At 40.6% G+C, this 26,840-nt stretch overlaps 1 protein-coding gene across 1 annotated transcript in view; it reads right to left on the bottom strand.

The window, feature by feature from the left end:
* TENM1 (teneurin transmembrane protein 1) overlaps positions 1 to 9,548 on the bottom strand; it is a 776,824-nt gene extending 767,276 nt beyond the window's left edge. Inside the window, exon 1 of the mRNA XM_077186191.1 lies at positions 9,234 to 9,548. The gene's annotated coding sequence lies outside the window, so the exon portion shown is untranslated. The remainder of the gene's footprint in view (positions 1 to 9,233) is intronic.
* Between the last annotated feature and the right edge of the window lie 17,292 nt (positions 9,549 to 26,840).

The raw sequence follows: 26,840 nt of genomic DNA, 5'->3' as shown, positions 1-26,840 counted from the left end.
AATAGTCAAAGAAAGAATGAAGAGTGGAGAGGGATCCTTTTACTTCTTAACTGCACAGAAGCACAGAAACTACATGTCAGTTTTGCCCTTGGGTTTATTTATGCAGCAAAACAATTCTTGAAATTCAGAAGTCCATTTCTATCCTGCAGGAAAATATTAGTGAAACATTTTCCTTCTGCTGTTACACTAAACACTGCATTTGGGAACAGGTATTCCAATGTGCTGCATAGCAAAAATCCAGCACCTTGTGAGAATCCTTTCTTCCTGTCCCTTGTGCCTCTCAGCATCCTTTTTCCTCTAGAAACACACAACATTTCACTTGGGTGTCACCTTCATTCCGCCTTCTGACCACATGGAATTACGTGAGGCCAGAGGACACAGCTGCACTGTTCTTCCCCTGGAACCTGCAGAGATCACCCTTGCCAAGGTACAGCAGGCAGCCCATGCAGACCTTTGCACCAATTCTTAACACCTCTTTTCTTCAATGTTACAGAACGTTTAACGATGGCAGCAGCACATGGTATTCACTGGGCTCTATCCTCATATACTGTGCCACTGCTCAAAATGTAAATGCAGCTCCAAAACATTCCAAAATAATTAGGCAAACTTCATGAACTTCAAGAGTGTAATTAATTGATAGTGAAGTGGGAAAATTGGAGGTTTTCCAAGAGCCTCCTGGAGCACTCACCTGAGTCTAATAAGCAAAACCCTCCCAGTGTCACATCAAAATCTAAAGACATTCATTCCAAAGACTGTAATGAGAGCACAGTTTCTGAAAATCAAAATAGTCTTAAAATTAAGGACAGAGTTTTTTATAATTTTTAATTTCTTCCTCTGGCTTTGTTACATTTTTCATTACATAATTGGAAGAATTGCCTTGAAGCAATTTTATGAGACTGACAAAAGCCCATTTTTACCTCTCTGCAGAATACTACATATTTAGATTTTTATTAATTAAGCATTACAGCTCCCTGTCATATTGTCTTATAGAATTTCAGAGAGGAAAGTCACACAGAGAAAAAGATGATTCAAATTTACTACAGAAAGAGGAACAAACTCTCAGAGTGCATGTCCTATTGCAATTCTCTTCAAAATTGCCAGCAGTTATGGCAGTAAAAAAATTTTAGTGTCTTGGGCTATTTCAGCTAATTCCTGTCAGCTCATTCCCTTGGTTTTATACTTGAGCAAATGAAGAAAAAAATGGAAGGAGAAAAAGAATGAAACACAGGCATAAGTGACAGGGACTATTCTTTATCTCCTCAAATATAAACAAGGGTTCTGAGGAAGACAGGTTTTGTCACTAGCCCCATGACTAGCCAAGTTCCAGATTTCTATGTGGACTAACATTGCTTGGAAGCAAATTGCCATGTACAGCAGAATTGTGAATAAGCATCTAAAGATAAGAGAGAACACAGGCTTATTTGCAAAACAACCTGGGAAGGTCTCCCGTGGTGTTATCCTTGGTGCAGGTATCCAAATCCCTTTTGCACAAATCAGGAAATTTCAGCATCATACCAAATGGATAGACTAAGAAAGACCATGTTATGCAAGGACACAGCATGTAAAGAAGACATTCTCCCATTGCTGTGATTTATTCTTTACCTCCCACCTAACACTGGTCTCAGTACCTGGAAAAAATGGCAGAGCCTTCCTTAAGGCTACAAATTGAAAACATGAAGTGTATTGGGGCCACTGAAGGGCCATTCGAAGGGAAGGGTACCAACAAGTTCTTTTTAAATAATGCCCTAAAAAGCTCAGTGTCTTCTTATGAATGAAGACAAATGCTCAGCTGCCAGGAAGCCCTGGGTGTTTGCACTGCAGCCCATACCAGGGAAGGAATGCAGCTCTGGAATGCTGTGTCTAGGGACAGGGCATGATCGTGGACCTCAGAGTCAGGGATCTCTCACATTTAGGCTGCCTTGTAAGGAGCTTCTTAGGAAACTCAACTAAAAATGGGGACAATTCTCCTGGTTAACAAAGACTCAAGTGCAGCTGTTCTTCTGTCTGGCTGCAGGGGCTCCCAGTGGTGAATGCTGGGCTGGAGCCCCAACACAGCTGATAATTCAGCTTTGAGCAGCTGACCTTTGGTTTCTGTTGCAGTAAAATCACAGTGAGCTGTTTGGGTGCAATGTCAGTGCAACATGTAATTCATCTGTCATTCTGCCTGAATTATGCTCCCCTACAAAAATATTGATCTTAGATGATAAATTGATACTTATATACCAAAGAAAATTAATTTCAAGTATTTGAGTACTTAAAGGCCACAATTAATTTGAAAGAGGGTTCTAATTTCTTTACTTCTATATGCCGTATAATGTCCATTCTCTGATTTCTAGGTCTACAGATAAAGTATTAATAAGGCAAAATTAGTTTTATTCTATGCAAACCATTTTTGTGTTTTATTATCCAACTCAAGTATTCTTTCATCCTGGCAATAGAACACAGAAGCCTGTCATTCATTTCTGCTGACTTAAAGATCCATTATATTGTGTGGTGATTTGCTGTTAATCTGGCAGGTGTTTTGTTGGCAAATGTAAATAAAGGTACAGCCAGTCTGGAACACTGGGGTATGCCTCACAATCAACAAAGCACTCATGTCAGCAGCTTGGATATATTTTATACCAGGAAAACCTATTTCAATTAAATGCCTGTCATTTTAAGAAAGGACATCACAAAATGAACAAGTTGTCTGTAAGAACAACTGTTTTACCTTTACTCCTTCTCTTGAATGATGTCTGTCTTCTCCAAGAGATTTGTACCAGTCTGATTGACACTGAAGTGAAAAGAAAAAAGCACAGAAGGAAACTACACCCAACAGCATGGCCACTTCACAAAAGTAATTTCTTTCTCAGAATTTGTGTTGCTTTCTTCTGCTTCTTTACAGGTACCTTCAAATTGCTGCACATTGTGCTAGGTAGGGTGCTGAACACAGTGATCCTCCTTCTCTCCACCTCCCATAATTTCCACAATAAGTTGCTTTATCCAAAGAGCTACTTCAGAGATGCATTTATTGTACCAAACTAATGCACCATAATATAATAAAAATTGCACTCCCATCTTTCTGCCTCCCTTGCAGCTCTACAATAAGTAACCTTAATCCTGACAAATTTTACCAGCTGTCAACCCTGGCACTGCCTGGTTGCTTAAAATAAATATAAAAACAAGAGCTTTTGAACTGTAAAAAGAGTGATTAATTTTTCATAGAATCATAGAATGGCTTGGGTCAGAAGAGACTTTGAAGATCACCTGGTTCCAAACCCCCTGCCATGAGCAGGGACACCTTCCACTAGACCAGGAGCCCCCTCCAACCTGGCCTTTAACACTTCCATGGATGGGGCATTCACAACTACTCTGGGCAACCTCTTCCTGTGCCTCATCACACTCACAGGGAAGAATTTCTTCCTGACATCTCATCTAAATCTGCCCTATCAATTTAAAGCCATTGCCCCTTCTCCTCTCACTCCATGCCTGTATAAAAAGTCCCTCTCCAGCTCTCTTGTATCCCCTTTAGGCACTGGAAGGCTGCAGTGAGATATCCCTGGACCCTTCTGTTCTTCAGGCTGACCAAGTCCAACTTTCCCACCCTGTGTTCAGAGGAGAGCTGCTCCAGAGCCCTGAGCATCTTTGTAACCCCCTGTGGACCCAGTCCAGCAGGTCCATGTGGTTGTGCCCTGGGGTGGACACAGCGCTCCAGGCAGGCCCTCAGCAGAGCAGAGGGGGCAGTCCCCTCCTCAGCATCCTTTGGATGCAGCCCAGGGCTGGTTTGGCTTTCTGGGCTGTGGGCACACCCTGCTGGGTCACCCTGGGCTGTGAGCACCCACTGCTGGGTCACCCTGAGCTGTGGGCACGCCCTGCTGGGTCACCCTGAGCTGTGAGCACCCACTGCTGGGTCACCCTGGGCTGTGGGCACACCCTGCTGGGTCACTCTGAGCTAGGAGCACCCACTGCTGGGTCACCCTGGGCTGTGAGCACCCACTGCTGGGTCACCCTGGGCTGTGAGCACCCACTGCTGGGTCACCCTGAGCTGTGAGCCCCCACTGCTGGGTCACCCTGGGCTGTGGGCACACCCTGCTGGGTCACCCTGAGCTGTGAGCACACAGTGCTGGGTCACCCTGAGCTGTGGGCACACCCTGCTGGGTCACCCTGAGCTGTGAGCACCCACTGCTGGGTCACCCTGAGCTGTGAGCACACCCTGCTGGGTCACCCTGAGCTGTGAGCACCCACTGCTGGGTCACCCTGGGCTGTGGGCACACCCTGCTGGGTCACCCTGAGCTGCTCATCCCCTACATCCCAAGTCCTCCTGCTCAGGGCTGCTCTCCATCCATTCTCCAGCCAGGCTGAGCCTGTGCTTGTCTCAGCCCACCCATGGCCTGCCTGCTGAGCTTTGCACAGAGCCCCCTGCCCAGCCTGCCCAGGTCCCTCTGGGTCCATCCCTTCCCCAGCACCAACCACACTTCACTGCTCAGTGTCACTGCCAAACCTGCTGAGGCTGAACTGTACAAATCCTTGTGTAATATTTCCTTTTGGATTGTAAAAATAGCATCATTTTCAGACTAAGAATCATGTAAGCCAGTGTCTGGGTTGGTTTTTTATTTTAAATTACTCAGATTACTTATTTAACTTTAACTTTTAAGAGGTTTCTTTTTTTTTTTTTTTTGGTGCCAGTATTGTATGTGGGGCTCATTAAATACTGACCTAAATCCATCTCTCTACATTTCATTGTAACATGGCAGATTTTGTGATGGTTCTAATCAGGCTTAGTAGAGCTGCCCACCTCAATTCCATTAAGGAAAAGTCAACACATGCACACTTGCACCCTAAGCTAGTGGTGATTCCTGGATCAAGCAAGCAAAGCCTACAGAGATAAAACAGCTGTCCTACTTTATAAAAGATATAATTTTATATCTAGCCTGCTTCTTTCATTTTTCTGACCCCTGAAAAGTTAAACAATGAAATAGAATACAACATTAAATAAAGCCAGAACTTTAAACAAACTCATTAAAATAGCAGTTTTTCAGCTTCCAGTTTATTTTCTGTGTCTCTCACCATTCAGTTTTGCTTTCCATTTTAAACCCTAAATGAGGCTGAGGATATCAAGAAGGCAAAAACATGACAAGCTATTTTTTCCAATTCTGCTTATTCTACAAATGACCTTTATCAGAACTTCCTTGTGCTAAACACTGCTGCTAGGACTGATTGAATCAGATCAGGGCTGTTATAATTTCATTTAGGGGAAAAAAAAGTTATAAAAAAATCAGATATATATTTTGTTTAAAATTATTATTTAAACATAAGTATTGCATTAAGTGTCTTTTAAAAAGCAGCAATAAAGTCTCAGGCAAAAAATAACAAATTTTTCACATTCTGCCAGAAGGGTAGCCTTATAGCTATGATAAATACAGCTCCAACACCACAGCCTTTCCACATAGCATCAAAAGGCACTAGCAGAGAATAAATTATTTAATGATTCCTTATCTGTTAAAAAAGTCTAGGGCAGATAAAAAAGTTACATAACACAAAACCCGCAGTCAGAGCAAATACATGCATCAGAATTTGTTGTTACTGTAGTTAACAGCCAGTTTGTCAGAACATTAATGGTCCAACAACCCACAAACCAACAGTTAATTGCTAGTAATGATTGGCTTCTTGGGGATTATTCCTTAAATAAATCTTAAAAGTTGTGTGCTGTTAAGTAACTTACAATTTTCTTAAAGTTGGCAGTGAAGTCCAATGGTTAGTTAGTGTAGGCAGCCTTGCCATTAATCCTGATCCCCTGAGTCCAGCCATTAATTCTAATCCCTTGCACACGTCGAAAGCAAAGTACAAAAGTCCCTGATTGTCTTCAACTATTCATTTGGAAAAATGTTACCCAATATCTTGACAGTGGAAAAAGAAAAATTTAGCCTTGTAGTCTTGTTCACACTCACAGGAGAAGGAAGACAAGCCTGAGTGCTGACATGTCTGCTCAGTCTAATTGCCACCTGTGAGGTTGTTTGGAAATCCTCATGTATAAATTTGCAGTCATCACACATTACTGGGACTGTGTGTTTACTGTTTTGCTTCCAAAAATACCAGGAAGTTATTAAAATTAACTAAAGCTAGATGAAAAGATAATGGCCACTCTGGGGACCCACAGTACTACAGAATTATATCAACACATAGAGTGTCATACATTGCATTTGATAGTCCCTTTACTGACATCAGACTCTCAGCTCAGGCCAATTATTTGATACAATAAAATGTCAAAAAGCACCAAGAAACATCAATTAGCTGTAGAGAGGGACTTTTCCTTTCATACATCAAGAGATAAGACCCTTGCAACAAATCTGAAACTTTGTCATGTGATTTCCACAGGCACTAGGAGTCCAAGCTTTCCCTCTTAAAAGAGCAGTTCTGGGAGATGATAGAGAGATTTGGTGAAAGCCACCAATGTAAAGGAATACCCACACATTGCAATATGACAATGCAATGTCAGCTAAGTTTGATACCTCTGGACAGTCAGATTTGTCTGGTTTTATATTTTAAAAAAGCTACACGGAACCAATTGCACCATTTCTGCTGAGAAATCATAAGATTTCTGGGAGAGTAAATCCAATCCACTTTTAGATACACAGACATTATAGATTTGCTATCAGTGACTCCTGAGCCTCTGAAGGGTCTTGTCAAAGGTAACAGGTTCCCCCATAGTCAGGGCCATCCCTTAATATCCCCAGTAAGCTCTCTGCAGTAAGGGGAATCTCTTCCAGGGTAGGGATGAAGCATAAAGATTTCTTCTATCTGTTTTATAGTTTAAAACATGATTTATAGTCATAAAGAAAGCAGCATTAGTTCAGAAGGTTTTTAGTAGGGTAAACAACAGGTAATAAGAAATAATTAAAGCCAAGTTCATAAGCTACAAGGAGAACTAGAGTCACAAAAAAGCAAATCTTCATAAAGCACTACTAGTGTGAGTGAGGACAATCCAGAAAAACTGCTATCTGCAATATGTCCCCAAATAGGCAGCTGCCAACACCTGTATTTATGGGTAAACTGAGGTTTACTACATAAAAATGTAGTGACCTGCAAGCAATACCAAGCTAAGAAACCTATAGATTCCAATGCACAATCCTGGTGATCCCTTTTTCTCAGAGAAACCTACAGGTGTGACACTGCATTAATAAATAATTAGCCATTGCAGTCCAGAACTTAAGGCCTGAGTCAATTAATAATTTTAAGATTGTTTGAGAATTCTGCATATCCCTAGGGTGAGCATTTGAACTGGAGCTTAAAAAATACCCCAAACAAATAAAAACAAACAAACAACCAACCATAAATCCCAAACCCACCAACTGTAATTCACCCTAAATATTCCTAGAAACCTGAATTTTATGAGTCTCTACTGAAATACATTGATGTGTTCAACTTATTACCTTCTTTTTCTCTTCAAGGTAATGATTCACTTCAGTTTTAGATCAACCTGTTAAAACAACCTGAAGGGCATGAGTATAATTTTCATCATCTCAAATTTCATATATCAAGAGAAATTAAAGGAGTCAAGACATCACTTTCCCATTCTATTTTCTTTCCCATCTAGGTTGCTAATTGAACTGGTACTTTCCAAGTGTGAATTTTCTGAAGCATTGAATTTCTCAGAACAGATAAAACAGAGGGTAAAACTGTTCTCACCTACTGCCAGATCCTCAAACCAGTGCTGGTCACTGACTAGATCTCACCTCTATTTCACAGCTGTAATTTTCAAAGCTATTTCTTTTGTACCTTCTTAGCTTTTATAGTTATCAGATACAATTCTCATTTTCTAAGAATTGTTTTTTTCATTACGCTCATCAGAAAAAAAGGCTATGGATTTAGACATCCTCAATAGTTTTTCCTACAGATAAGAGTCACAAGATACCTTTAAACAAAATATATGGAGCTATTTCTGCATAGAGCAATTACATATAAGAAAAGGTTGTGTGGCTATTGAGAGAGCTGTGCTATTATCAGTATTTTCTTTTATTACAGCAGTGGTACCTAAGCTCTGACTATTTTGAACATTATTTTCAGGTATTTGTGCAAGCAACAGAATCCTTAGGCATGGTATACTTGCTGATGCCACTGCTTACACATTAAAAATACGTAGAGATATTTACCCTTAAGAATTCCTTGTCTGGGCAATTCTGGTCTGTAGAAGAAAATGTCAAAGAATGCAAAAGTTTGCCTCAGACTCCCTTAGCTACTCAGAAGACAACAACTTACAGTGATCCCACAATGAAACTCTGAGTCTCACAGACACCACGGTGACCCTCACAGGACTGACTCAATGCAGAACTCATGGAACTGCTGCTCCTGTTTTTAATAAATGTATTGGGTCCCATCCCTGCCACAGCACACACTGCAGAGGTGGAAGAGATGTCACCTAACCATTCATTCCTGCGAGCGAACACAAATAAAAGCACAAGGAGGAAAACACTGCACAGCAGGGTCACAAAGGGCAATGCCAGCTTTCACCTCCTCCTCACTCTGCCCTCTGTCCTGTAGTACCAAGGCAGGAGAAATGAGCATTTGTGACCTCGGGCTCCATCCCACCCCAGCCCTCAGACACCTCAGGAGGTGCCTGTGTTCCCACAGGCTTGCAGCAGGCAGCCCTGTAAAGTGAATATCGTAACCACTCACTACAATATTACATCAATTATTTGTTAGCAGCAATGCTAACCTGCCACAAGACAGCTGCCTCGGGAAAGTTTAGAAAAGTCTTAATAAAATATGCATAAGTAACTATGAAAATATAGTAGATAACTGTCAAAATAACTTTGAATACGGCAAAGCATATCTGCTGACTTTCCAACACAAAAAGAATTTATGGTAATAAGTTTTGGAAAGTAATACAGCCGTGTTGCTAAAAATGCAGAGCAGCTGCTTCAGTTATTATAAAATGGCTAATTTTTACTCATTTGTGACATGGTTTTGTAGATGGGTAACAGCTGCAGTTCCACCCAGCTGCATCCTGATGCTAAATGCACACTTTAAGCCATCAGATGAAAGTATAGATTTCTTTACTTTACAGCACTAAGTACCAGTGTCTTTCTAAGAAATACCCTGAAGGTCATTGGCAATTAAAGCTCCCCAAGGTCTCTTTCACTCGGGGAATGGTGACTGGCAGACACAAGGTCTCCACAAGTCAGACACTGTATAGCAACATAGCAAGTAGTAACTGAGCTGCATGGATTTAAAAGGATGTTGAAAGGGCTTCCTACCTGGTACAAGTTGCTACTCCCCCTCACAGCCTGGAACCCTAGATGCTGGCTCTTCTCCTTAATTGCTGAGGTAACACGAATTTCTCTAGTAAGAAGTGGGGAGAGGAAAAAAAAAAAAAAAAGAAAAAAAGAAAAAAGAAAGAAAGGTTCTATTGGCTGCTGCCTCCTCCTTAGAAAGGTTACTTCAAATGCCTCTCTCGCTCCCTATTTATTTTCTCTCCCTCCCAGAAGAGCAGTTTAGAGGGAGAGTAACGGAGTGTTTATCCTGGCTCTGAGGATGCACGCTTGTGCGATAACTGCCTGCTCGCTGCAGTACAGCCGGCATGATGTGATGTGCATACTAAAGCAGTTTGCATTAGGCAAGGCTTAGCAGAGCCAGCTTCCAGTCTCCACCTTCTCTATCACACAACCAGCCTGCTGCCCTGGAAAGAGTGGGGCTGTAATGACAGGACTATAGGGCTCTGCTTAGAGTATAAATGCATTTTCTTTGAGGGTAGTCTTTAAGGAAAAGGTGATATTTATGTATCACCTCACCTATGAGAGCACAGCAGCAGCTATAAGTGAAAATGCAATACAGTCATACAAATGTGCAAAAATTCCCTGTTGTTTGCTGTCATATGACAGATGATACTAAAAGCAAAAACTAATGAGACATCTCCAGTTAGGAAACATTTATCTGCTGCCATCTATCAAACAAGCAAAGGCGTAAATAAATAAATAACGCCCCGAAGAACAGAGAGGCTTAAATGTCTACAGGCTCAAAGATAAATGCGTGATATTTATACACTTTAGTCATGACTGAACAACAGATACATTATGAACAAGAATTAGCTCTAAAGTACTACATTTATCATAAATCTGAATAAATATTAGAGAAGGGCTCAAGCTGTAAAGCCCTGATTTGGATTTTGAACACTCCACGGCTCAGGAGTGCCTCAATCTGGGGATTTGGCTCTAGCCTCTCTGTCCATATTAGCTGCTCATGCACACACTTACAGAAGTACACAAAATAAATAAGACTATACATGATTATATGAAAAATCCCTTTGCTTGCCCAGGTGTATGAGTACAGTAGTAAGGGCTAGTCTGTTGGCTGCTTATACTTTTTCATTTTTTTTTAATCGGGGATTTAGTTCTTAGTTAGGAAGCATATTTCCAAAGTCCACGAACAGTTGGAGTACTGTTCAACTTTATAAACTATCTGGGCATCCTTTCTGGATGATCCCCTTAGGAGCATCAGGAGTCACCAGGGTCATGTTTCTTCCTTTGGGCTACACCAGGCCTGACCAACCTAGAGGTAGGGAACTTCCCCTGAATTCTCTGCATATTCAGAGTCATTTTATAGCCACTTATTTATTCTTTGCTCTATATTCAACTGTTCTACAATAATTTTTCTCCCTCCATGCTGTTTACCTCTCTGGCATGTTTATCAAAGGATCTGAGCTTTGGATAGGTGATTTAAGGGAGCTACCTTAATCTTTTCCTTGTGTGGACACTTCTGACCTGCCTGGCTGCAGTAACAGGTGTGGGGGTTGCTTTGACTGCTTTTGTTTTCATAGTGAGCATGAGTGACTAAGATTGTGCTGATGTTCCAGCAGACAGCTGAAAAACATTTTGTGTAATTACATTGTTAGTATATTTTCCTCTCTATTAGAAAAATATTGCAGTGCTTTGAAAGACAGTGTTTGCCTTTTTATGCCTCCATCACTCGGGGAACCGTAATCATCTTATATCAGCTTGTACACCTAAAGCCTTCCCACTGGGTGAGCTCTCACCTTGCAGAAGTTAATGTTAGGGTTTCCCACACCCATGGATCTGATTTCCATACTAGACATTTACTTTTATTCACAACTTTCTCATGGCTATCTATTTTGTATCTGATATTCTAATACTCCTTTATACTGACAATGCCTCTTATGTTTCCATGCAGCAGACTTGATCACACAGCATTTATACAAGGATTTTAAATATATGTTTTATTGTTCCCAAGACTGATTCTTGATTAATTGTCCTAGTAAATTTCTTCCAGTCTATTACTTCCATATGTAAAGCTTCAAGCCTGCAAAAAGCACTGGGATATGGATGCAAAATACCCTTTTACAAAATATCTCCATTCAATACCCCAATGCCATATAGTGAGATAAATCTATAGCTGGGCATCCACATAAAGAACTCCCCTTTCATTTCCATGTCTTGACTGAAAGTTCTTAACAAAGTTCTGGAAACATTGTGTTAAAGCAAAAAAAAAAAAAAAAAAAAAATTACAGCCACACACTTGAATTAGTGCCACTGCTTGAGGAGAGACTAGAGACCTGAGTTTTTGGTTCTGTATTAAAAATCTGGGGATGTAGTCAAAGTCTTCATCAGAACACTGGCAGTGATGCTGATGTGTGCAGACACAGGTGCACAATAATACATCTGTATTATTCACAGCAGCAAGTACTGAAGCTTCACAACCTTACAAGATGACAAAAGACTCTTGGGTTGTTTCTTCTCTTTTGCTCTGTGTAGCTTTGATATCTTTTAAAAGATTGTGGGTTTTGCTCACTCTTAGTCATGAAGCTTGAAATCTCTATTCCAAGTATAGTCAAAATTGACTCAAATATTGTCACTATGGACATAAATAATATAAGTCAGGAACTGCTGAAATTAATTGCAAGCCTTGACAATTTTTCATGCATTTTTGTGTAAGACCCAGCATATCACTTTGTAAGATATCCATTAAGATACCTATATCAAACATACATATATGCACAGACATCTGTGTATAGATTGTAAATTACCCTAAGATTTTCAATAGAGCACTCCACTACCCACAGTCAGCTAAAGAAGACTGGGAAAGAAGGTGTTTTATATATATATATACACACACAATTTCTGCCAGGGGTTCCTCAAAAGGCTAGCAACAGGAAAAAATTAAACTGCCTGTAGCCAATTTTAATACAACCTGTTATTCTTCCCACCCTATGACAGACATGAGTTCTGAGTGAAATAGAAGTAACATTTGGCTGGCTAAAAAATCTTTACAGACAACTCTGCCAACAGACATTACACATTAACATTGACAATGTCTGATGTTCATTGTGCAAACATTCTCCTTGTGTTTCAAGTCAGAGCCAAAAGATATTTTATGGCTTACATAAAGTTTAGTGGCAACAGCAGAGGCATATTTTTATGGACAGTAGAGTAAAAGTCCTCCTGTTCCTGAAAAGGCTATTGGGGAACAGCTGGCAGTCACTGCCTGTTGAGAGGTGCAGATATTGGAATGGAGGATAAAATATACCTGTCACTCATGCTTGGACACAAGGGTGGACACAAGCACTAAACCTTTTCTAGGCAGTAATCACATCTTCCAAGAAAACTTTAGAATCTGAGTAACAAAAGAGTCAATTCCCACTGAAATAGAATAGAGGTGGGCTTGGTTGGTTATTTTTTGGGGGTGGTTAGGAAGGAAATGGGAAGGAGCTGTTCTAAAAATCCTGATTCCTTTGAAACACAAAGGTCAGCTGCTCACCCAGACTATCGAATGATCAAAGCTACACAGCTGTATAGGTCAAGAGAAACACAAAGGTTTTTCAAAAGGCACTTTCTGCCTTTTGAGACAAAAGGAAGAAAAAGCACATATTCAAAGTGAAAATAAAGTCTTCCAAAAAAAATCCAAATTCATAAAAGTTTGACACAAAAGGTTAGTTTTAAAACAAAAGGAGTACATATAATTCATAGCAATGATAGCGTTACTGTCTTAGATATATAGGCTTTAATCATTGCTTATCAAAATGTGGTATATTATGTGTATTTCAAATATTTTAGTGCTTCTTTCCTTCCTTCTTACAGTTGGCAGGTATGAAAGGCAAAAAAAAGACTCTGTGCCTCTTGGTGTTTAACTTTTGGAAGTCTTATTTCAGAATGGTGACATCACCATTCCATGCTAACAAACTTTATTGCCAATAATTTCAATGCAGGATAACCAGGAAAGTTTGACATGTCATTATGGACCAAGAATTGGAAGTAAAGAGGGGCACAAAGCTGCTCTCATTCCTCACTTGCTCAGGAGCATGAAATGTTTTTAACAAGGACACAGCATCTTGGCCCACTAAGGAAAGTTTGAGACTATTTCAAGCCAATAACTTCTGTTGACATACAGATAGAGCTCTCTCTCCATCTCAAAAGAAAAAAATATGGAAATCCTTTATAGACACACTAGAGAAATCTGCTTTGCAATTGACATAAGACCAGCCTAAAGATGAAACTGAGTGGTATTCAGGAAGAGAAAAAAAAAAAGAGGAAAAAAATCCTGCTTTTTGGCTCACACACTGAGTTTGCTTTAGCAATAGGCAAATTATTATGCATCTTCATTAAACAGTGTCTATATTTGAAAGGAATGTTCCTGTTCATTACCTGACAGAGCTTAAGTGTAAAAAGGCTGAAGGCCAAAAAAAGTGCTCCATATGATTAGCTCTGATTTTCTGTTCTACATGAAGTACATCATTAAAATGAAATTACTATTCAGTGTAACCAATGTAATTCAGTCCAACTGTTAGAATTAGTGTTTTCTCAAACTCCATTCTGGGAGAATGATCCAGTCTCCTCCTCAAATACATATTTGCTCAGGGACAGAGAAGAACAGGGTACCAAACTCCCATCCCCTTTGGATACAAGCAAGTAGGAGATGGATAGAAAATTTTGCTCAGAGTACTAGCTTCTTTGATAAAATAATTATTTAAATACTTTTGGCTGGAATTTTAATATTAAAATTAAAAGTTGTAATCCTGTGGGTGAGAATAATAAAAGAAGTTCTGCAAAATATTTAGGAGAATAATAAGATCTAAAATATCAGAACATGATAGCACTTTTTTTTCTTTCCAGGAAAGCTAATCTATATTTAATAACAGAGCACCAGGAGAGGGGCACTCATAACAGGATGAGAAATATTACAGTGTTTCTCTTGTTAAGCATGAAATATAGCCATTAAATCGTTAAAACCTCTGTAGTGCTTAAATATGACAGAAGAAAATTGGTCCCAATGAGATGATATGATCCTATTACAGTCTTTTAGAATCATGAATGTGGACAGCAAGATTGGGAAGTACACTACTTTTCAGTGAAATTTCAGGGCATAACCACCACTGTAGTGAATCAATTTTGACTTCCCAGAGAGATTTAAACAGAGATGCAGAATACAGCACATGAATCCCTTCATGCGTCCCCAGAGGGGAAACCTTTTGCTTAATTAACAACTCTTTTTCAAAAATTATTTTCAGATACATATTTGTTCTCCAAAACCAAAGTTAACAATTTGGATAATAGCAATATTTTTATCGAGATAAAAAAATAACAATATTTCCACACATTTACAATAACATAGGAGACAACAGGCAGGTTCTGCAGAGGCCTTGCAGTTTGTGTCTGCCTCTGCAGAGCTGTGGGCCTGATGGCACAGATGTGGCCAGAACCTGAAATGCTGCTTTAGGGACTGGCTCTCTGAGCCTCCAACAGCTGGGCAAAATCTGAAGCTGCTCAGTGCTGCCCTGGGATGGGTGAGACACCACCAGTCCCTCAATTCCCCAGGCAGGTGTGGTGAAGAAGAATTGTGTTTTCAAATATTTCAGAAGCACAGGAGTTTTCTGGGTTGTTCCTATTAATTATTTATTTTAATACCAGTTTGCATCCTGCCAATTGAAGTATCTCCCCTATGTAAAAAAAAAAAGCCACCCAAAGCTCACAAAACCTGTGAGTCCTGCAAGTGTTTAAGTGCCCTCCCTGTGAATCAGGGAGGTGTTAGAATGTCTGTAAGCCAGGAGGCACAGCCAGCCTGCCAGCTTCCCTCTGTGCATCTGCTCAGCCCAAGCACAGCCAAAAGATATTAGCAGACTTCTTTGAGGACAGGAGCAGCACCAGCCAAGTACCAGCAGCACTGCAAAATGGTCACAAAGCAAACTTCTGTCAGGTGATTAATAGGCAGTGTTTCTAAAATTTCAGTTTTAATTACCTGCAGACTGTTTGCACATACTAGAAATGATATTCAGTCTTATCACCACTTCTGCATTTTTATCCAGACTATATCTTGATAGAAGCAGCATCTTACAATTCTACTCTTTTTTGAATTTCTTGCCATCAGCCATTGAAAATAAAACAAATGTCAACAAATACCATTTCCACTGTAATTTTATAGACCCCGACAGCCTTCAGCAGCTTACTGTCTGCTAATTCCTTTAATAACCTTATTTCTCTGTGTCATGTGTTCTAGTTTATGACTTCCTTTTTAAATCAAGTTGTATACCCCAGAGGAAACAGAACATCTACTCCTAGCAGTGTGGTGGAAACAGCACAGCTGGAGAAAGCTGGTATCTAATCATGAGGCATTATTGCTTTTCCAGCAATGGTACCACCAGTGGCTCTGTGGTGCTTTCCTGAAGCATCAGGCTTCTCTTTTTTATGTTAAGTAACTTGATTTTTATTTCATTTTCACTACGTGCATCAAAAAATAATATTTATGAAATGGATTGCATTCTAAATCTAAGAGTCCTGGGCTAGTTCTGAAATCTTGATTTTTTTTATTTATTTTTAAATCCTTTTTGGAAAGGCAGAAGGCATATTTAACATACACCACTCCCTGTCCCTATGGCATCAGTTTGTCAAGGGTATTTTTTTCCTCTGGGGAAATGGGCTGAAAATTCCAGGTTAGAAGACAATGACTTAGTCAGGAAAATCTAAATTTTCATCTTCCAGGTAAGTGCAATTCTGGTGCCCCATGCCAAAATTGCATCCTGAAAAACCATGGTGGGATTAGGTCAAGACTGAAGCACAGACCCTGGTGCAGAGCAAACCCAGGCACCCAACAGGAGCCAATAGTAACAGCTTGTGACAGTAATGTTCAAATTCATGTGGAATTGTGCTAAAAAGTCTGGGTAGAGCCAAGGAATGGGATTGTGACACAGCCCAGAAAGCTTCTGAGGTCCCAGCATGCAGACATTAATCAATGCTGCCACAAAAATCTTCATTTCAGTATCTCAGGAAGAAAACCAAAAATCATTAAAGAATGTAAGACTTGTAAAAGGATGGACAGGAGGCCCATGTGATGTTTTACTCATGTGGACTTGGGCTGTGGAAGTAATGGTGAGCTATTTCCAATCACTTTTCTGCACATTACACTACATATGGTGGTAGGAGGACCCATATTTTAATTCAGCATTGGAGACAACATTAGCTTATTTTTATTCAGAGTCCTTATTTCAGCTTCCTCCCCATGTACTAGGGTGCTCTTGTGAGAAAGCCCTGGCTCAATGACCTTTGCAAAGATAAGAATTTATCACTTAGATTTTGTAGAACTCAGTCAAAAATACCAATATACCTTCTACATGCAGTAATGTCAAAGTAGGTAATAAAACATTAATAGAAGAAAGTGAGGTTAAATTATGCTTAAAACTTAATTCAATATCTGTTCTATCCCAAGTATTTTATTCATGTACTACTGGTCAATTTAAAATTTACCTCCATGTCTCTTGTCTTTTCACCTTTCTTGCTAAATTGAACATAAAAATGCAGATATAAGATCCAAATAATACAAAACTTTTCAGAGAAACTTTGCAAACTTCATATTTTTTAAATTAAATTTTGTTAAGTAAATATTTACTTCTTACTCTAAAGGAGGGGTTCTTATAGCTTTCCCTCCAGAAAACAGATCCAAAAAGATATTTAGGGATTTAGCTAGTTATTTGTTCTGTAGAAATACAGTAACTCTGATACTCAGAAGATATATGTCTCCAAACTTTTCTGTTCCACTAATTCCTATATATATGGATATATAGGAATTAGTGGAACAGAAAAGTTTGTTTAAGCATATAGGATTTAACATTGTGGGGTTTTTTTACTGTTTTCCTTTGTGATTCACCTACACAAAAGCCTCAGTATCATCATAGAATTAATATTGTGAGAAAACTCTTTTTAACTTTATTGAAAAAAAATTTAATCAATATAATCCAAATCAGCTCCTCTACTCCTTGTTTTCATTTCAGAACAAAATGAAAACAAATTCTCATGGGTAAAGAATTATTATCTGTGGAGGAGAATCAAACAAGATGATTCAACAGGAGGGAGGCTGACACTAGCAGACACCAAGTACTCTGTCAGAAACTCAGCTTAGCTAAAATAGTTCAACTTTTTTTTTTTTTAAGATGAGCACAAGTTTGTTTTTTTGAACAGAATTAAAATTATTCATGGCTCAATAGATGGAGAATAATTCACTGCATCACAGGAGCTATTAAACTGGGGGGAAAACCAGCAAAATGGCCAGTCTGTTTGATTAGCAAGGTGACTCAGCTCCTTGTGTCCACCACAGACATCAGTATTATTTTTAGATAAGTCAAGAATAAGACCTCAGTGGGGTCTGGACTCTGTCATGTGTGCCATCCATTAATGCTATGCAGGTCAGCCCTGCCAGTGTGGGCACTGCACAAGTTGGATTGGCAGCTTGCAATAGCTCATAAGAGACACCCCATGCCTTAAATGCAGTGGCAGAAGTAGGTCAGCTTTGGTTCCAGCTGAACCCTGCTTTTCCATCCTGTTACACAATGGCCACCCTCTTAGGGAGAAGGGCAGAGACACAAAACTCTGCTCTCTTGTGCAGAAAAACAGATACTTTATCACTATTTACACCCTTCTGTATCACAACTGAAAAAGTGCACATCACAGCATGGGAACCAAGAATCCTTTTAAATGTTCTTTCTGCCCCTGTGCAGACACCAGGGCAGCTGTTGGAAGCACAGCATCTCATGCACAGTCATGAAGCTCAGAGCTGTGAGGAAAGGTCTCCAGGAGTAATGGGCTCATGTGAGCCCTGAGCAATAAACAGGAGCATGCCTTCTCTAGGTACAAGGCTTCTCACACTTAATCCTGAGTCTGAGCACCACCTGACCCACTGGACCCCCATCCACCCAGTTCCTGGCCTTGGCTTAACCAATGCCAGCTCTAATGAGCCTCTTCATCATTCTGAGGCCATCGTGGCAGAACAGCACGGCAGTAACTACCCAGACTCTTTCCAGAGGACACATGCAACCCTGTTCCTGGGAGTCAGAGGTTTGTTTCAGGTGGGAAACATCTTTAAGATCATAGAGTCCAACCATGCTAAACCACATATGCACCCCTTTTAACTTCCCTCAGATTTAAAACACTTAACTGAAAAGCATGTTCCAGTGTTTGGCAACTCTCTCTGTCAAGAAATTTCTTTATTGAAGACACTACTTTTGTGATCTTTTCCAGAATACTTGGTTAATTTTGAATGCCTATATATAGTTTAACAGAGTAATTACCATCCCCAGAGAACTTCAGATAGCAAATGCATGTTTTTAAAAAGTCTGTTTTAGTTAGTCTGTTTTGGTGGGTTTTATGTATAGTTTCTAAAACCCTTTAGCAAATGAAGACATTTGCAGTAAGCACTGAAACATTAAACACAGATATTTAGATCAAAAAAAAAAACCAAAAAACCAAAACAAACCAAATTAAAACCCATAGCAGCACAGAAGTAAGATAAAGGAAATCTGTTGTCAGTCATTACATAAAGCCGTATGACCTGGGTAACCTCACCCCAGATTAAGAGAGGTGATATTGTCTATCAAAATTTAAAAATGGGAAAAAAATAAAAAAAAAAAACCCAAAACAAAGCCTAAAGAGCTCAGGCAGCCCAAGAGCAGACACGGGACCACAACCCTGCAGCTCAGTGCTCTGTCACAGATGACAGTGCTGTTCTTTCAGGCACCTTCTCATGCTCGCCTCTGGCTACCGCAGGATATTTTGTGATTTTCTCTCATTCAAGCAGTAGTTCTACCTCAGAATCCCGAGCACGCTGCAGAAATGCCCTGAAGGCAGCCCTGGGGAGGCAGGAGGGAGCACAAGGAGCTGCAGCAGAGAAGGCACAGCCTGTGTCTCCCTCTGCATGGGATTGGGCTGCTCCTGCCTGCCAGCGAGGAGAAATCCTAAATGGCTTGGAAGTAACGACTCTAAACATTTAATTTCCACTTGCTGTTTCTGCTCCTAATTTTGCCTTTCAGTGAAATGGTGTTTATCCCTTCCTTATTGTTAGCATGCAAATGCTGTCCTCATTTCCTCCACAGCCACGCCATCATTATACTGTAAGATATTGTACATTAATGCTAAATGAAGGTTTATGAACTATTGCAAAACAAACTCATCTGCATCCTCAGCCTAGAATGCCACACCACAGGCCTCAGTCACAAGCAGATTACACCATCACTGATATATTTCTATCAGGACATGGTGGGGGCTTTTCTCATCTGACTCTGGAACATGTGAAATTCATGCATAGGGAGGGAATTTACAGAAGGCACACATTGATCTGGAAATCTGCCTGATTTTTTATGTAAGTTGCATAGAAAAATGCTGCATATCTCTAAGCTGAGAGGCAGTCCCAAAGTAAACCTTGTGTCTGCAGCATGAAATTGCCTGCATAATATACTAAGCAACAGCATCTGATGCAAACAAGTATCTACCATTAAAGGAAATTACTGTGGAAGCCAGGTGTGCTTAGCAAAACCTGGAAATTTATCTATTTTCTTGCTAAATATGTGGCATTTACTGAGATACCAACAAATCTCCCCTTTTTTCTTTTTGTATCAACACACACAGAGCAGACACAAAACCTCTGTGTTATTACACAGCAAACACATTACAAAGCATATTCCATTTGGATTGACTTTGATGAACTCTGTGTACCTCAGACCTGAATAACTAAAACATTCCCATCAGACTTTCAAAATTAAATCAAGACAAAAAAATATGAAGAAAAAATAACCTATTTAAAAAATTAAATTTCATTAGCTTTGTTCATTTAAGTGCTTATTTCCTTCCACATCTGACAACAACTGCACAGAAAACATCTCCAAGTTTATCTAAGAGACACTGGGAATGCTTTATAAGAGCTGCATCCTTCCTTCTTGAATGCACCCTGCATGAACTTATTTATTTGTACTTGAATAATGTGTGGAGCTACAGACATGGGATCAGAATTTGGCTGTCCCTGGTGTGGAATAAACCAGTAACAGCAACAACAACAAGGCTTCTTTCCTCAAGAGAGGTCATACAAGAGACAACACATGGAGACAGAAAAAACAAAGGGAGCACAAAAACCTCTGAGAGCACTCTTCTCAGCAGGGAGGCAATCCTGATACTAAATCACCCACTCCCTCCTTGTCAAGTTTTTGCAGCCTCTTGCACAGAAGATCTCGAAGGGGGCTGTGAAGTCGGATGCTTGCAGATGTTTACAAAGAGCTCATCTTACCTGAGCAAAGCAACAGGGGAAAAAATGTGACAGGCTTGTTTGGAAACACACACAGGCAAAAACACAGAATAAACCTTTCTTTGCTATTACTGGGTTGGAGTTCATTCTTAATCAAGAGCAATCACTGTTCTTGGGATTCTCACATGTCAGAATGAAATTTAAAAAATCGTTAATTACACTGACAATTCCCAGAATTGCAGTTTTGTATAATAAATGCCCTGTTTCTCTAGAGGGGCAAAGAGACATGAAGGAAAAAGGGAAAGGATTTACCAAGTGGCTTTGAGATGAGCAGCTCTACTAATTCAGGGTAGTGCAAGTCAAACATTCCTGCTCATTCCCCCTGACCCAGATTTAGATGGCAAAATGCATTAGCAAAACTGAAGATTATCCATCAGCTATTACAAACCAAGCACCATAAGAGCTGGATTGGGGGGGGTGTGCCAGAAAAGGAGGAGAATGTGCCTAGTGAGAACAATCAATATTACTAAAACTTGTGCTCTGAGATCCATTCCTTTTATACCACCTGAGTGGCCCAAAGGGGCCCTAAACAGACACAAGTTGTCCATCAAGAACAACCTACAGCTGGAAACTGCTGCAGCATTTGTGTGGGGCCCTGGTCCTACAAACACCACAAGACAAACTCCTACAATTTCCTGAGTTGGAAGAGACCCACAAGGATGATCAAAGTCCAGCTCCTGGCCCTGCCCAAGAGAGCCCCAAGAATCACACCATGTTCCTGAGAGTGTTGTCCAAGTGCTTCTTGCCCTCTGTCAGGCTTGGTGCTGTGACCACTGCCCTGAGGAGAATTGCAGTGCCCAGCCACCCTGTGGGTGAGGAACCTTTCCCCACATCTAACCTAAACCTCTCCTGACACACACACAGAGATGAGAATTCTCACCAGCTTGACCTCCCATCCACCTGAGCCACTCTTGAGTGTCTTTGAACTTCTCCAGGGGGCACAGTGAGATGCCTGCAATGCCCTCAAGTTTTTTACACCCAGCACAGTCAGGTTGTACCAGCCCAACGAGGGCAAGGCCAAGCCACAGCTGGGCCAGCATCACTGGAACCTGAAACTAATTTTCAGTTGTTTCAGACTGTCTGGAACCACATCTACATGATCACAGAATGGGTGAGGTTGGAAGGATCCAGAGTGGGTCACCTCATGTCTGTGGTCATCCCAGAGCGTGGGGCACAGGATTGTGTCCAGACATCTCTTTGTGCCTTCCTACCACAAGTCTGCAAGAACACAGCAACAATTTATGGTCAGCTCTGAAAAACCCATCTGTCAGGGTCCACTGAGATTACTTGGGCTTCCAACTCCACTGTTACATGCTTGAGAGATAGGTAAATGGAGCAAGCACTTTTTTCCCTTCAATTTTGGACTTGTACCATAACAAATCAGTCTGCTTTTACTGGAAGCTCACAGGGAAGAACTAATAAAATAAATATCAGATAACAGAGGCCTCAGTAAAGTAAGAAAAGAGGAGTAGCACTACATTTATAGCTGGAGAACTCTATAATAAGCACAGATTCTGGAATAATAAAAAAAATAGTAAATGTTTCATTCTTTAATTTATTTAAAAGTCATTTAGAACTGCTTTATAAAAAATCCCAACTTTAACCCCATGTGAAGATAATGCTGTTCACCTATAGCCAGGATTTATCCTGTCAGCTTTTCCTACACTATGTGTGTTCTGTGTGTATTGCTTCCACCAACTGCAAATACCTCTTTGCACTTAAGATATGGCTCCTGGCAGCTGTCCAGCCTATTTCTATGTCTATGCTCCATCAAAGCTCAATTACCCTGAAAACTTCAATAAATGTTACCAGGATCCCTGTCACAGTTTCTTAGAGGACACACAGAAAGAGTGGTTTTGAGTTACAGTATCACAGTGAGAAAAAAGTACCTGCAGAATTGCATAGTTTTGAGGGAGGGGGTAAATAAAAATATCCAGGTTATAAAAATATATTAAGAATGCTATTTTAAGTGTATCTTATGAGTGTCATTGTTTTTCTGCATCTATCCTCTGAACTAATTTCTGGAGTACTTACCTTCTTTTGGGCTGCTCACCAGCCACAATATAGATACTTTATGGTTCTACAAATCATTTTCTGTCCTATGAATGTTTAAGCAGAAAAAGTCTGAATGTGATACTAGTACAGTTTATTAAAAAACATAAAACAAGGTGAAAGGAGTATAAGTACAGAATACTGCAATGGACTATTATGGCCCCAATGAAAAGTGCTGTACACAGGTGGTTTTGCAGGGGGACACTGAACCCTCGGTGAAGATCAGTTTGCACTGCTAACACTGAAGGCACAAATTCATGGGTTTTTGCCAGCACATCTGTCCAAAGCACAATAGTTTTGAAGACATCACAAGAAGCCTTCTAACCCTCCCATTGGGAGCACAGGGAGACATGGAAGGGTAGCTCTGAAGCACAGGACAGAGGAGACACCACACACAAGCAGCCAGGGAGAGCCCTGCAGTAAACGTGAGGAAATGGACCCGCCAGGGCTGCTGGAAATCCCTGCAGCCCCGTTCCATGCACCAATTACACACTTGGGCTGCAAAATTTACAGATGAACATGGGGATTTTCTCTCTAGCTCTATTACAGACAAACTGCAAGGGAAGAGCAGCTGTGAGGGAGCAGAACAGAGACTCTGCAGGAAGAGCTGGGACTCCACAGGAAGCACTTAGTGCTGCTGAGGCTTCATAAATGATAACAAATGTTCTCCAATTTTAGATACTGATAGAAACAACTTCTTAATGACCACACCAATATGAACAGCATCCCATGTGAGCATACATTCTAGCATTTTGTATTTTCAATTTTTAGATACTTGGTTATCACTGAGCTAATTATGGAAAAGCTTTTAAAGTTTTACTCCATCTCTACAGAGCCTGAATGTCAGAACCATCCAAAATTGAGCAAAAATCTGTTTCCAAACAAAAATTTGTGGTAAAAAGTGCTATCATTGCAATAGTTACTGACACACCATAAAATCCAACTTATTTTATATATAAAATTGCACACTTACAATATACACTATATAAGATCCCAGCTCAAACCACCTACTCTGTTAAACTCATTTTAAACTGTGAGCAAATTGACATCCAAGCTGAGGCACTGATCCACAAACCAAGAGGATTGCTCAGTGGTGTAAAAATTCTTAGGAAATTGCCATATCCAGAACAAGATAACATGCCCAGGGCTAAATTTCAACTATTCACTTCCATGGCTGTGGCAGCTGCAGGGCAGGCTTCTCATGCTGGATGAGGAATCTGCCCCTCAGGGTATAATAGATGATGAAGTCTGTGCACACGTATACCTGTCCCTTCATTTCGTTCACATTTTGCACTTGTTCATTTTTATCATTCAAAGACACTGGAAGTAGCTCCTAGTCTGAATAAAACCCTTTCAGAAATTTATAAGCAATGGCTTAATATATGGGGTTTAAATTTTGTGGGTTGAAACTCCTTTTCTCTTTGAGAACAAATGTGGCCCTAAATCCTGCAGGAGCTAATGAAGATTCCCAGCTGAGGATTCCCACAAATCCCAAAGGCCGTGACATCTGCCAGATCACAGATAAAGAACAGGACATTTTACAAAATGTGGTTTTAGTACTGGGTGACTGAAATTCATTGTGCACATTTGCTGAACAGAGTGGAGTTTTCTGTTTGTTTGTTTGGGGGGTTATTTGCTGGGGAATTTCTTTGTATTTTTGGTGGGTTGTAATCATAAATAAACTAACTTCTGGCCTTTGAAATGCAGATTTTGAGATGATCTTAATATCTAGTGCAAGGATCTCAAAATCCCAAAATTTTTTCAAATGGGCCATCACAGCCCTGGGGGCACTGATTCATCTCAATGTCCACGTCCAGCATCCCCTGAGCCCCCACCCAGTCCTGCTCAGGAGCTGTTCTGGCTCAGCCCAGGGTCCCCACCACGTCTGAGGCTGCTGCTGCACCTTGTTGGCAGCACCTGGTTCTGCCACCCATCCATGGGGAATCCATTTGGTGCCCCCTGGCCAGAAGGAGCCTGGAGAAGGCTCAGGTGAGGCTGAAGGAGATGGAGGAACCAGTTTCACCCCCCTCAACTTGCTTGGCAGCTGACCCAGCACACCCAGTCAGTGCAGAACAGCTTTCCAGGCTAAAAGTTTAAACAGAGCTTGAGCTGAGTGCTAAGGTTGAGTTTCTGTACAGCCTGGTGCTCCCTGCTGCCCAGCAAGTGCCAGGGACTGGCTGCAGGAGAAGCAGTTCAGGGAGAAAAGATAAATGTTTTGGAGAAAGAACAAAAACACAGCAGGAGAAGTAAAAGTAATTATGGAAAATATGAAACATCAATATCATTAGCTGGAGATAAACAAAACTGACCCATAAAGCCCAGAACTGGCCTTCTACTCAATTGCTTTCGATCAAATTGTTTTTTGGAAGAACATATTTTGAGAGCTACTTGGAAAATTTTGCACTATACTAGAGAAGGCCACAGCCAGCAATCATTAGGAGTGCTGCAAAAATCACTGCATTTTCCAGGTTCATATAGCAATGTGATCAACAAACTGGCAAAGTCAGCTCCAGCCCTGTTCAGAGAGCTAGCAGCAGAAACGTGGCATTCCTGCCCTGCCAAGCCCAAAGCAGCAGCGGAGGGGAGGAGTCAGAGGTGCCTGTGCTGAGGAAAGGCAGGTCCCAGCTGACTGTGTGAGCATCTCCCTTCAGCTGCCCTTCTCCCCATGACAAACCCAGAGGCAGAATAGAGCCCCAGAAAAGTCCTGCACCCAGTGTGACAGGGCTGCACATGGCCCCTGCTGCAGGTCTGGCCCAGCTGTGCCACGAGGGTGGCAGCACCAGGGTGTCCCCCACATCCTGCCCCGTGAGAGGGATGGCTCTGCATCAGCCCTGAGCCTCAAGGGCATCACCTTGCCAGCCCAAACACACGGTCTGGATGGCAAACCTGCACACCCTGAGCCCCAGAGGGATCTATTATCCTGCTTTTTTCACCTTTACACTACCCAATCTTCTTAGCTTTAAAGAAAAGGTCAGACAACTCACTGGCTCTAATTCAGCTGTATTTATACTGAGCTTTATTTTAAGGAGTCTGTTGAGAGACCTTGAGTAGTGTCTCCTATCAATGTGTCCAAGAAAGCAGAGAAGCACAATTGTTCACATTTTTCTAAATACTTACACCTTGTTTTAACCTACATCTCCCCTCTAAGACCCAAACTCTCCTCTGCACTCCTGCTAGAGCAAATCCTTTCTGTAACTTGTCCCTATTCATGGGCAAAAACCTCTACTTCCAACAGAACAGCTGGCTGACACCAAAAATACATGGAAATAGGAATTGTGTATTTGGTTTTGAGAGCATGAAATCACACATAGAAATACCAAAATATTCCTCTTTACCTTGTTTCTCTGAATTAAGTAAAATAACCCAGAGGTGGGTGCCATTTCTGGCAGCTGCTGTCACCCTCTGGGGAGCAGCAAGGCAAGGGGAATACACAGGGACAGGCTGGGGGCCCTTCTTGCCCTGCTGAGCCACAGCACACACGGCTCTGCCCCTTCCCACTGCCTGCCACAGCTGCCTGCAAGGACAGGAGGAGAGAAGAATTAAAGTGCTTCCATTGCAGTGCACACAGGCACCCATCTAGAATTAGATGTGTTTGCAGATAGGAAAAATAAAGTCCGAGAGCTTCAGATGTCTGGATGCCTCACACTAAAATTATCAATCAATTTAAAAACCTAATAAAATTCATAAAGCAGTCTAATTATCTAAAGAGTCTATTCAATTACAAAACACAAAGAAAACACTGACTAAATACAACTGGTGCCTTGTATTTACCAATCCATGTAATGTTGCTGGTTGTACACACTAAATTAGTATTTTCCTCTTGAAGGTAGCTGGGATATGTATTCAGGATACCAAAAAAACAATTAGCATTTAAAGAGAGTAGTGAGAGCTACCAGGGCTAGCTTTTATTTATTTATAAAAAATAAAGTTTTTATTTATTATCTACAAATTAAAAGTACATGGACACATACACACATTTATATACACATTAAATGCCTGCATAAGCACAAATGTTTATACATGTACATGCTTACATATCTGTTTATATATTTATATGCTTACACAAACATCTATGTGTATATAGAAAAAAAAGCAGTTTTGATATTTTTTGTGGTTGATCAAATCTATACAAGAAATTAATTTGTGATTAGGAGAAGCCTCATACTGTCAAACTTCTCATATTAAGGTCATTATTAGTGTTTATTTGATGCAGTCCCAGAGGAGGTTTCATCAGAGTTTTTAAT

Source organism: Agelaius phoeniceus, chromosome 14 (genome assembly GCF_051311805.1).
Source record: "Agelaius phoeniceus isolate bAgePho1 chromosome 14, bAgePho1.hap1, whole genome shotgun sequence".
In the NCBI taxonomy this organism is placed as follows: domain Eukaryota; kingdom Metazoa; phylum Chordata; class Aves; order Passeriformes; family Icteridae; genus Agelaius; species Agelaius phoeniceus.
This window is presented reverse-complemented; position numbering and strand designations above follow the sequence as displayed.